This window comes from Dreissena polymorpha, chromosome 3, assembly GCF_020536995.1.
Source record: "Dreissena polymorpha isolate Duluth1 chromosome 3, UMN_Dpol_1.0, whole genome shotgun sequence".
Taxonomy (NCBI): domain Eukaryota; kingdom Metazoa; phylum Mollusca; class Bivalvia; order Myida; family Dreissenidae; genus Dreissena; species Dreissena polymorpha.
In genome coordinates this window covers 41,126,010-41,138,960 of record NC_068357.1, presented here as the reverse complement: position 1 = coordinate 41,138,960, position 12,951 = coordinate 41,126,010, and the positions used below count along the sequence as shown (strand labels likewise).

Genomic DNA, 12,951 nt, shown 5'->3' with positions numbered 1-12,951 from the left:
ATCAGGTAAAAACAATATGGCCGCACCCAATACATTTATATTCAAAAGTTACCGTGTCATTAAAACGCCTTTAGTTCCAATCCATGCCAAGCTGTCTTTTGTGGTTCGTTACATCATTTATCCCGGGTTGCACAGGCACTAAAACGCACTGTCGCAAAAATGTTTTTATGGTTTTATTTAATAAATGATCACTTATTTTGTCGAGCGCTCAAAGAAAGCCGCCATTACTCGCTGGTTCCCGGTCTTGCCGACTACCTACTAGACTGCCAGATAACTGACAAGATCTAGGTCATTGAGGGAGGGAGAGCAGCCAGCACCCACTAATTTTATACAGTCATGAGCCTGTCTTTTTTTAAAATCGTGTTAACTTTGTTTAACTTTGACATAGTTTCATTATAAGTGTTTTGGATTTATATAACTTTGACATAACCTTGTTTTACGTTTTTCAAAGAGTTAATGTTCCACCCCGCCCTTTCTAAATCAGGCCATTGGCAATTACCTGAAACATTTTATTGTTAGTATAACGTTAGTTCGCCATATACACGTTTCAGTGTCTTAAAGCACCCATATTTTATTGCAGTTTTAAACTAAAAGAAAGGACAAGGCCGTCCATTAACCTCGATCTGTTGGCTGCATTGCACCCCTTCTCTTCCCCTCTGACAACCCCTCATCCCCATCAAACTCAAAGAGCCATGGCGGACTGGAGTGCACGGTGCAGGGTCATATACGTTGCAAAAACCTATTTTTTGCCCTATCCATGGTAATACCAACTTTTTGGTGTTATTGTCACTTTTTCTTAAAATTGCTATTTTATTTTGAGAGCAATTAAGGTACGATTGTACTTTTTTTCCTTTTTTTTAAATTTGTATTCCCTATATTTTAAGTTTTATAGGATGGATATATTCTCTAATTGGTTATTTTCTGCATTACAGTATAATTTGGACATTTCTGTCCATTTCATATTTTACTGGATTATCTCAGTATTACAACTATCATCTTATTTTTTATTTTTTATTTGCTGTTTGTATTTTTATTAGTCTCCATTGAGCGTGCACTCCCACTGGTCCAGGGGAAAAAACTCTCATAAAAGTACACGTCCACACCCCAATTATCTACCTTATACCTCTACCAGTTGTATTACCCCTGCTGGCGACCCCCCCCCCACCCCCCCCCACCCCCACACCAGCCTTAACTTCCAAAATTCCTTCTTTTTAACCCCCAAGGGTGGCAACTTGTGTTTCATCCATTATTAAATGCACGTGGTGTTGTACATAATGTATATCAGTTACTTTTATGTATTTTTACGTGGCCCTACTGTGGTGACTGTTTGGCGACAAATTAGTTATAACCCTTATTCTATAATTATTATTATTAACTTTCTTTTTGAAATATTGTCATAACGCCACTCTGGGAGGGGGGACGCCTTTTCTTCATAGTCCAATCCTTTTAAAGGTTCCATACAGACAGGGTCTTATGTTGGAGCATGACGGCTATATTCCCTGTCAGCAAGTGTACACCATTGAGTCACACATATAAATATATACTAAAATACAACGAAAATGCAAGTATATAACATATTTTACATAAATGCATGTATACATGCCAATCCATTTATTACAGAGAGCTATTTAACCAAGCTCTACCTTCACAAATGTCCAATAATTTGTATATTTCCCAATTGTTTTTGTTTTTGTTACATCAAAATAACTCTAACATTAGATTTACACTAACCATTAGTCCAATTAAGTTGGTAAACACATACTAGAAATGTTGCACCACTTTGTGATCTGGTAAGTCCCTAAAATACTAATATTTTGTTTATTTCAAACATAATATCCTCCCGTGTAACTTTTCTCTTCTAATTTAAATTAAAGTTAAAAGTAATTCCATGTGGGAATGACACCTGAAACAAAGATCACAAAGTTAAAAGACTCCAACAACTCTATTGCAGCATATGCTGAACATTGGGTCTAGTTATGATCATGCCACACACACAAGTGTGTGTTTTCACCATCCCTACTTATACAAATTGGGCTATTCTCTCTTTTCTTCTATCATTTTAACATAAACAACAGCAAGGAACTCAAAATAAGCAATAAAACAATATCATCTTCATAACGATTTATTATAATAATACAATACATGTGTTTATCATATTTTTCCTATATTTCCTCTCATTTAAATTGAAACAATGTTTACATTATACATAATGAACCGTATGTCAAGGTCTTTAAGTTAAAGGCCAATGAAAACGCTCGTTACTAAAACAGCGGGCCAATGCAAAACTGCTTTCGTAGTTATGATATATCCACAAAGATTTTTGTTGAAATTTTTATTTATAGCGCTTTTTAATAGTTATACTTAAATATATTTTTAAATCATTAGATTTGAATTAAAGCACCGCATCAACACTGCAAAGTCCCCTAATGTATACATGGGTCAGCCCAGTAAAATCGGGCTGACCACATGGCCTTAAACGGCCTTTTACCGCTAAGTTTTTATGTGCTTTTAAGCAGTGTTTTCGGGCAATTGTTTTCAACCGAAGTCCCGAGGGTAAACAACTCCATTAAAGAAGGATGATCAATACAGTCATTGATTTGCAAGTACCAAACCCAAGAACAAACTTTGTTAATACCGTGTGTATCTGACAGCAATATATTCACAGTCTGTTTATATTGAACTCCATAAAAGTATAAAAACAACTGCATAACTGTTCAAAATTGCCTGCCCATGGGTCCAACTCTGGGACAAGTGTTTCGCTTGTTTAAATATAACGCGTACATTCTTTTTGAGAATCTATAACATTTTAAATTGAGTATTGCCCCCCCCCCCATACTTTGAACATGTACATATTAGATTCCGTTTCATCATGTACTCATACTTTGGTCTTTAGGCTAATGGGCAATCAATTAGGCGGAGTTACAGACCTTAATCGAATAAAAGAGGAAGGGTGGCTATCAGGAAGAGAATACGAGAGAAGCTTTTCAAGTAACCCTCACTACCTGCCCACAATACGCCTTGATAGACTTTAAAAAATTCCCAAATTTTGACGGTTGTAGAAGTTTTCTCCATTGATAAAACGAAATGAGAAAATTGACGATGGTGTAGGTGGGATCTCCAAAAGTGGTATTGTGTGGATAAAATGTGGGGTTTGAACTGATATGTTCATGTTGGATAACTTACAACGAAATATAAAGTCGCACATGTGACATATAGCGTCAACATGAGATGATTTTGGCGTTTTATGTGCTTAATAATTGGGACGTAATTTAGAACAATTTTAATACAAAATGTAGATGTTAGAACACTATCCACATTGAAGACATTTGATAACTTGTAAAAATCTTAAGGGGTGTTGCTGCAGTTTTGCTGATTTTTTTTCCATCTAATAACTTTTGCTCAAAATTTTTATTCAAGTACTACATACAAATACTATATGAAAAATGAAATAAAAACATAGGGTCACCGGCCTTGTTATGATTTTATTCACCATTATATAACATGTACTTTTTCATTAAAACTGAAAAATCTCTAATTGCATAAAAATGATTAATAACCTATGAAATTGGCAACATGTAGATATTATATAAGCTAATATATATCATATACCATTTAATTAAACCACAAACAACCAAAAAAATGGAAAACACAAGTTAAATTTGAAGTAATTTAATTTTTATAATTTTTATGTCACCCAAAAAAACATCAATTTTGTACTATTTTAACCACAAAAATGGAATTTAAAAAAGTTCTATCTAATAACTTTTTGCGAAACTGCTCAAATATGTTCATCTACGTATTGTTATCATAACACAAAAATAAAAAAGGGGGTCACCGTACTTTTAACAGAGATTTTTTTGTTTAACTATCCCTACCGTCTGTGTCAAATTTCATACAATACAGCAATTAGGCGAAACCCAAGTACCGGTACATAGACTGTTAGAGATATGAAAAAATATATATTGTTTACAATCTTAATTGGGATCACAATGGCTTACTAAAAAACAACAACACTAATACAATATTTAATCACAAACATAAGACCATACAGTATCAAACTCGACCTTAATCATCAATAAAAGGGACTTGTTGACAGATTTCGGCATGTTTGAAAGTTTCTGATTAAATACTTAAAATTGATTAATGTAAACAACAGGACTAAAGAGCTCAAGGAAAAAAACAAGAATGAAATAAAAGAAAGAAAAAAAGAATAAAAAAAAGTTAACCGCACCTGGGATCGAACCACTGAGTACCTATTATGAGCCTACTCGGTCATTAATTTGTTATGATTCTAATAACAAAACTATTGGGTTGTGATAATAGCATCGGTGTTGCTATAAATATATCCTCGATTAAATAAACTGCCGCAACACCCCTTAAACATTTAGTGTGTTTCACGAGTTTTTTTTTAACTGTGCATTAAAGATGTTTGACATTATGTACAACATGACACAAAGATTTGTGAACGGCATATGGTAAAGAAATATATTTGTGGACAGCAGTTTCATAACAATCAGTTATTTACAGAAGACGTATTTGAGGAAAAATCTACTTCTTTCATTACCCATCTCATATCAATTCTCTTAAATGAGACGTTCCTCTACCATTATCTGACACAATCTTATGATCACCTTAGGAAATAAAGGATAGTGCATTATTTTAATCTGAATTATTATTTATTTTTACAAAGCTCCGTATATCATACCAGTTCTCATAGGTGATGTTTGACGGTCCCATGATTATTTTTGTCATTCTAAAGTATAATCTTGTTCGCTTAAAGGGACTGTCCAACAGATTTTGGCATGTATTAAAGCTTGTCATTAACTGCTTAAAATGCTTTATATAGATACATATAAACATTTGAACTAAAAAGCTCCAGTAAAAATAAGAATACAAATTTCAAAAAAGAAGAAAAAACGTTAACCTCCACATGGCTCGAACCACTGACCCCTAGAGTCATGGAGTTATGGAGTAAAATGTCGCACGACTTAACCAATCGACCATCCACGCTCACGACTAATGCGGAGGTATTTTTTAGCTATATAAGCAATCCTCGTAGTTCCCCAAAATATCGATTTGCGTCGAACGACGCTTTTGACTGTTGGACAGTCCTTTTAACGTCGCATATCAACCTTAATGTTGCACCATTTAAAGATACTTGCATTGTAGACACGTTAAATTTATAATTGCACACTTGTCGTAGACGATTGAAGATATCAAAGGCCACCATCAATAAAAGAGATCAAAAGGGCGTACTAACTCAATAGGAAAACTTATATGAGACACGTTTGTATCAGGTCGATATCAACCTATAGGTATGATACATTAAAGGTATTACATAACTGGTTGTTGTTCGTTTATTTCAACCGTATTCTGGTATATTATCAATCACCCTGGACCAGCAGACGATTATTGCTTCAATCTGCTTTTACGGAGTATTCCGGAGATAGTCGATGTATCAACGATTACGAGTATTCTCATCAATTGTTAACTGTAATCATCAAGTATTCTTTTTTCAATCTAACCATGTGCGTGTATTATTACTTGATGTTCAATCAGGTAATGCCCCTTTTCACAATACATGTGCCCCAAATCAATCAGACGTTCTAAATAATGCAGAGCTCCGTGGAATTTCATAATATTAGTTTTTTATTATCTTCTAACGTAAATTTAAACATCAACATGAAAAAAAAAACATTCACTGATTTGTAAATGATGTTGGTTGACAGCTACTGCTCAATGGTTTTGAATATATACAAAAGTCATTTGGTACATATGTAAAAGTGAAATTGGTGACGGATATGTTTTTAAAACGAGCCAAACACAAGCTGGTGCCAATCTATTCTGCAAATCCTGTTTATGAATATTTATAAAGTTGTTAGTTCATTTTTATTTAAAAACGCTGTCATAACAGAAATCGAAGTTAATTTAATTATTTAATTGTGAATGATTCTTTATTGGCGTCGCACTGAAGTGCAGCGACTAGTATGTAATACTTTTTTTTTCGCTTATGGGAGGAGAAGTTATTTTACGGATCAATGTATATATTTTTGTTGTCATAATATATTTCATAGTGGTGATTTTTTGTGTGTAAATTAGTGTAAATACTTACTGCATTTGTGCCTATTACATTTACTACAACATTATTGCCAATAATGCAAAGCTAATTGTTTTAATTAATTACTGATCACGGGGACTGGGCAATAATAAAAGATCACAGGGACTGGGCAAATACGCGAACCGGTGAAACATTCTGGTTTTGTATAAAAACAAAACTTCTTTGTTCCACTATCCTAGCAACCACCTAGTTACTAATAAAGGCGCTATAGAGCGCGAAGCGCGACACGTATTATTAATTGTAATAATGAGTCTTGATAAAGGAAGCAGCCGCTTATCAATAAGGAGAACCATCACAGCACCCCAGTCTCATTACTATCAAGTCCCCCTACAGGTTTAAAAAAAACGACATATAGAAGGCCGCAGGCCTGACCCGTATCTTGCCAGTGGTATGGACCCTTTGGTATCAACCTTAAACTCCGCTCACTATCCAGCGTTTAAACTTCCGGGTTTACATTTAAACCGACTATAAATAGCTTATTAATATCTTAGTTAGAAGGTGATTTTTCAAGCGGTTCCGTAGTGTAGTGGTTACACGCTCGCTTCACATGTGAGAGGCCCAAAGTTCGAGCCCCAGTAGAATCAAATTATTTTATTTGTGTTCTATGTTAACTTTTTGTTTTCCTGTAGACATTTTAGTTTAAATAAATATGCTGTTTTATCGTAACCATTTTCTGTTTTTATTATGCCAATGAAATATATATGTGTGAGAGGGTGGGGGGGGGTCGTTAACACTTAAAACTTTTACAGTGTTTTCATATCAATGAGTACTCAACCCCTATCGTAAATGAGCAACGTAAGAATAAGTTCAGAATCCTCTCCCCTTGAAGTTGAGAAAAATATGAAATTACGCTTACAAGGTGAAGCAGATTTTTTTTAAACCTACACAGTTCTGTTCCATTAATGAAAACTGCACACGGATGCCAGTAAAAAAGGAAACCAATATAAATAAAATAAACTATGAAATATTTGGGGGTTACAACACAAAATCATAGATAATGGTTATTTGGGAGTTATAACACAGCACCATAAATAATGGTTATTTGGGGGTTATAACACAAAATCAGAGATAATGGTTATACCAGTATCTTTTTTCTATTTTGTTTAAAATAATCGGCCAATATATTTATATTTACAGTAGAAAAAAAATCGTTCCATGTAACTTCATTGAGTGCCTTTTACACTGAAATTCCCGACGCCCTTTGATGCTTTGCACAAATACTTATCTTGTTATTAGTAGTTATGTCTTTATTGTTCCATAGAATGATTCTACTGTTTATTTTGGTTTCTAAATTATGAGTAACTTTACACATTGCCGAAAAAACATTCGATAGAAATATGTTTTTGGTTGAAATTTTGTCTAAGATATTGTTGTCGATATTACATTCAAAAAGTAAGGAGTCACCATATGTTTTAAGGATTTTCTGGTAGAATAATTTTCATTTACTCGTATTGGTGTTATCTAAATATCTTTTGTCCCAACTGCATTTGATTGCATTCAGAAATGAATTCATATCCGTTAGTCTGATACCTCCATATTCTACTGATTGAATTAATTGAGTTTGCTTAATTTTATCAGGTTTACCGTCCCATATGAAATTAAATATTTCTGATTTTATATCTTCAATAATATCATTTGGTGGGTTTGGGGGAACTGTTAGTGTATAAATTAATTTAGGGAGTGCAAACGTTTTCAACACGGTGTTTTTTCCGATTAGTGTAAGTTTACGATGCTGCCATGATTTTAAACATTTTTTTTATTTTTTTGTAATTTAGGCAATATGTTTTTTAGAATTGTTTCATTGTCATTGTTTGTAAAGGTTATTCCTAACGTTGTTGCTTCATCTGATGACCAGTTGAATTTCATTTATTTTTTAAGATGAATATACTTTGTTGGAATTTACCTACTCGTAGCACAGTGCATTTTCTTTTGTTTTGTTTAAGACCAGATACCATTCCAAAAAGGGTTAGCGATTCTATAAGATTATCGAATGAGTCACTACTGTTATTTAAAAAATAAGTTGCATCGTCAGCAAAAAGGGACTTTCTAATTTCATCTTCGGGTTCTAGAGATATTCCCTTTATATATTTATTTGATTGGATATAGTGTGATAGATATTCGATGCATATAATAAATAGCGAGGATGAAAGTGGACATCCTTGTCTTACCCCTCGTTCGATGTTAAAACTGTTTGAGAAAAAGCCATTGTTAATAATTATACTGTAAATATCGGTGTAAAATAGTTTAACCCATTGAATAAGACTTTAACCGAAATTCATATTTTTTAAGCAAAAGAACATAAACGAATGGTCTAGTGAATCGAAAGCCTTTTCGAAGTCTGCAAAGAAAATGAGGCCAGAATTGTTTAGTTGGTTGAAATAATTTATGCATTCTTGTATCAGACATACGTTTTCACCAATGTAACGTCCTTTAATGAAACCATATTCGGATCTTGAAATGATTGATGGTAATATTTTTTTATTCTGTTTGATATACTTTTAGTTGCAATTTTATAATCATTGTTCAGTAAACTAATCGGGCGCCAGTTTGATAAGGATTCTAAGCTTTTTCCAGGTTTTGGAATGAGTGATATTATACCTTGTTTTTGTAGCGTAGTTAAGTTTTTGGTGTTAAATGAATAGTTAAGTGAATTAATTAGGTGTGTTTTTATATCATTCCAGAATATTTATAAAATTCGATTGTGATGCCATCAGATCCTGGACTTTTGTTAGTTTGCATTTTTTTAGTGCTAATCCACATTCATATTCATTAAGTAATCCGTCGTTCAGTAGTTTTTCTTCTTGATTTAAAGCATGGTGTGTATTTTTAAAAAGGGTGTTATTTTCAACATTTTTTCGTTTATAGAGGGTTTCGAAAAATGAACGTTGTTCTTCTAGTATTTGAGTTCTGTTTGTTATTTCTTCGACATTGACTACTAATTTTTGTATAGTTTTTGGTTCACTTCTACGTTTTTCGATGTTTGCGAAGTATTTTGTATTTTTTTTCATTGTGTTCAACATGCTGTGCACGTGCTCTTAGTAATATACCATTGAGATGTGTATGATAAATTCCTTCTAATACTTGTTTTTTTTATGTTCATTTTCAATGGCTTTGGTCTCGTTTGTGTTTGTTTCATGTAATTGATTTTTTAAGTGTTTCAATGATTTTGATGGTTTCCGTTTCAAGTTTGTGTGTTTCTTTTTGTTTAAATGATGTGTATCTGATTGTTGTGTTACGTATATTTCCTTTAATTACTTCCCATAAGGTGTTGGGTTCGCATCTTTATTATTTTGAACTGTATTGAATATTTCTTGTTTTATTTGCGTTTGATATTGTGTATCTAATAAGATGCTGTTGTTAATTTTAAAGTATCCTGGGCCTCTTTCAGGTTGTGTTTTGTGCAGTTTAAGTTCAACTAGAGAGTGGTCAGTCATGAATCCTGGTTTTATGCTACATTTGTCAATAATGTTGCAAAGAGACTCAGATATTAACAAGAGTGCCAAACTGTCACAAGATACGTCCGTTTGAAGGTTTGGACAACTTGATAACTTTACCATGACCCATATTTGAACTTGACCTACATATCATCTAGACACAACTTCTGACCAAATTTGGTGAAGATCAGATGAAAACTACTTCAATTAGAGAGCGGACACCATGCTTAATGCTTAAAATTCACTTAGTGACCTCGTGATCTAGTTTTTGACCCGGCATGACCCATATTTGAACTTGACCTAGATATTGTCTAGACACAACTTCTGACCAAATTTGGTGAAGATCGGATGAAAACTACTTCAATTAGAGAGCGGACACCATGCTAAATGCTTGAACTGGTTTAAGTTAGTTTTTGACCTTGCATGACCCATATTCGAACTTGATATAAATATTGTCTAGATACAACTTCTGACCAAGTTTGGCGATTATCGGATGAAAACTACTTCTATTAGAGAGCGGACACCATGCTAAATGCTTGAAATGCACTAAGTGACCCCGTGATCTAGTTTTTGACTCGGCATGACCCATATTCGAACTTGACCTAAATATTGTCGAGATACAACTTCTTACCAAGTTTGGTAAAGATCGGATGAAAACTATTTGAATTAGAGAGCGGAAACCATGCTAAATGCTTGAAATGCATTAAGTGACCCTGTGACATAGTTTTTGACCCGGCATGACCCATATTTGAACTTGACCTAGATATTGTCTAGATACAACTTCTGACCAAGTTTGGTGACGATCGGATGAAAACTATTTGAATTAGAGAGCGGAAACTGCTGTGGACGCCGCCCGCCCACCCGCCCGCCAAGGTGAAACTATAATACGTCCCGTTTTTTTAAAACGGGCGTATAAAAATAGTATAATCTACAAAATATTGTTATTTTTCTGTTTGAGTGAATTTGCTTTCGTTTGGATATACTGTACGCCTGATGTCTATCATATTGTAGTTTTCAATTATGTTATTTATTTTTTTTTCTATTTTTAGGATTAGTATAAAGGTTTCCCTTCTTTTTATCTAATAATGGGTTAAGAGCAGTATTGAAATCACCCCCGACTATAATGTTTTTATCTTGGTTATTAATTATAAAGGATTGTAATGTTTCGTAGAATGTGGAATCATCTATGTTAGGGCCGTAAACGTTGATTAATTTTAATTGTGTTTCGTGTATGTTGATGTCTATACTTGCTAGTCTGCCAATTATTATTTCGTTAAAGTTATCGACTGTGATCCCTATATAATTTTTTTTATCAGAAAGGCAATGCCTTGCTTATTAGTATGTAGTCCACTGAGACAGATGTCTCCGTCCCATTCATCTTTTAAGGTTTGTGCTAAAGTATGTGTCAAGTGACTTTCTTGTAATAGGTATATACTTTTTTTCGTCTAACCATTTAAAGATTTTTATGCGTTTGTCTCTATTGTTTAGCCCTTTTACAGTTGAAGTACACATTTTAATCATTTAAAGAGGTGGAGGTTGATGAAAATGATAATTTGTTTGTGTTTTTATCCAGTTGCTTTCTTTTTTTAAAACAAGTCCAGTTGCTTTCTATTATAAGACATAATCAATACTGTTATTTACTAAATACGTTGCCCGAAAGATCACGGATAAATTATAATGTCTTTTTAAATCAGATTAACACTGTGTTTAAGATAAATAAATTGAAACAAAAACCCTCTATATTCATGGCGAGCTTAACATAAAATTTTTAATAGGAGAAACAATTACATAAGCCTTATATAAACATAAGCCTTATATAAATATTGGTTACTGGCATCGAGATTTATGATCAATACTCTTCATGCAGTTAAATCACTTTCAATCACCCTACTTGCAATCACCCCAATTCGTTCCGAGTAGTTGTGTCATGTCCATTGTCCATCTTCTGTAAACTAAGCGGCATTTGCAAAACGCAATAACAACAGCTAATGTTCGTTTATTCCGGAGTTTTTCCACATGATGCATGGTAACGCCAATAAATAACAGTTCGAGGCTGTGCAGCATGGCCAGCTCAGGCATTGTCAACGTCATAATCGTACATGATTGTTTTATTTAAAAAAGCTTAATGACGGCCACCAAGGTCTGTAGAATATGCGTTAGCCATGTTTCTCTAAACGTCATATATCAATTTTAATGTAACATAATGTAAATATAGATGAATTGTAGAAATGTGATTATCAAATTTTACACTGTCGTGTTTGTGTGTTAATGGTCAACTAGACGGTTGGTAGAAAACAACCAGCATCTATTTAAGTGACACGTACGCAATTATATTTATTCTTTTGTGATTGTATAAAATGACTTATATTTTGTATATTTAATTTAGAATAAAAGTTAAAGTGTCAAGAATTGTTTCTTAATATGTGAAACTGACTTCATATCATACCGTTACCTTTGCTTTAGTGAAACACATACACAGTTATCCCAAATAAATTTTATTGACCCACTATTAACATAATACCATACGCATATGTCTCTGTATATATATCACTTGAAACAATATTCATGATAATGTAATGCTGTTAAAAAGATGACTCATTTATTGTACATAAGCTTAGACGTGTGAAGTGTTTCATACACATAATTAAAAATAATAGAACAATATAGCAATATACTTACACAATTTAACATGTAGAGCATTTTCAATACTGAAATTGAGTTTTCTGTTGTTGTTTTTTATCAGTACAATCTAATACTACAAGAAATAACAACTTACAGTTCAAATAAGACAATGTTTAGGCTATTGTTAAGTTTTTTAAGTGTTTAAACATAATAATGCGCTTAATTATTCAGCATTTATTTCCAAATCAAACCAGAGCGAATATAAAAAAACATACAATTTCATTGGCATGTAAGACAGAATGTGATGTATTTATTTTGTTTTACCAACTTTGTAATTCCAAACAACAGTGACAATATTCGATATGGAACAAAAATAACACAAATTTACAACATTATTACCCATTCCAAAATATCCCACCTATGTAAAAAGATAAAGCTAAAGCTGTATATAAGTATGCATATCGTCCTTTTATAAACATTGTACAGCAAAATTACCAATTCTAATATGTCCCACCTATGTACAAGATTAAATATAAAGTATCTTATGTAGAGTACGCTGCATTATTTCTTCCGAGCAACCTATAACTAATAATATTTGCTTTCAGACCATCATTTGGTAGTTGGTAGTCATTCTTCAGCTTAAACCATTTTATGTCGCCCATCGCACTCGCAGTCCCGATAAAGTCCTGTAAGGCAATTTGAGTTTTTGTGTGTGAGAAAATAATATTTAATGCAGTGATTTTAACAACATACACATCTAATAATGTCCAAAAATGT

General features: G+C 33.1%; 1 protein-coding gene across 3 annotated transcripts in view; it reads right to left on the bottom strand.

Annotated features, from left to right (window-relative positions):
- LOC127873807 (protein PF3D7_1417600-like) overlaps positions 1 to 12,951 on the bottom strand; it is a 107,869-nt gene that overhangs the window by 86,884 nt on the left and 8,034 nt on the right. For 2 of the 3 annotated variants that reach the window (XR_008046397.1, XM_052417800.1), the window contains exon 2: positions 12,394 to 12,860. The exons of the other annotated variant lie outside the window; for it this stretch is intronic. The gene's annotated coding sequence lies outside the window, so the exon portion shown is untranslated. Of the gene's footprint in view, positions 1 to 12,393; positions 12,861 to 12,951 lie in introns of those variants that run through there. 3 annotated transcript variants of the gene reach the window in all.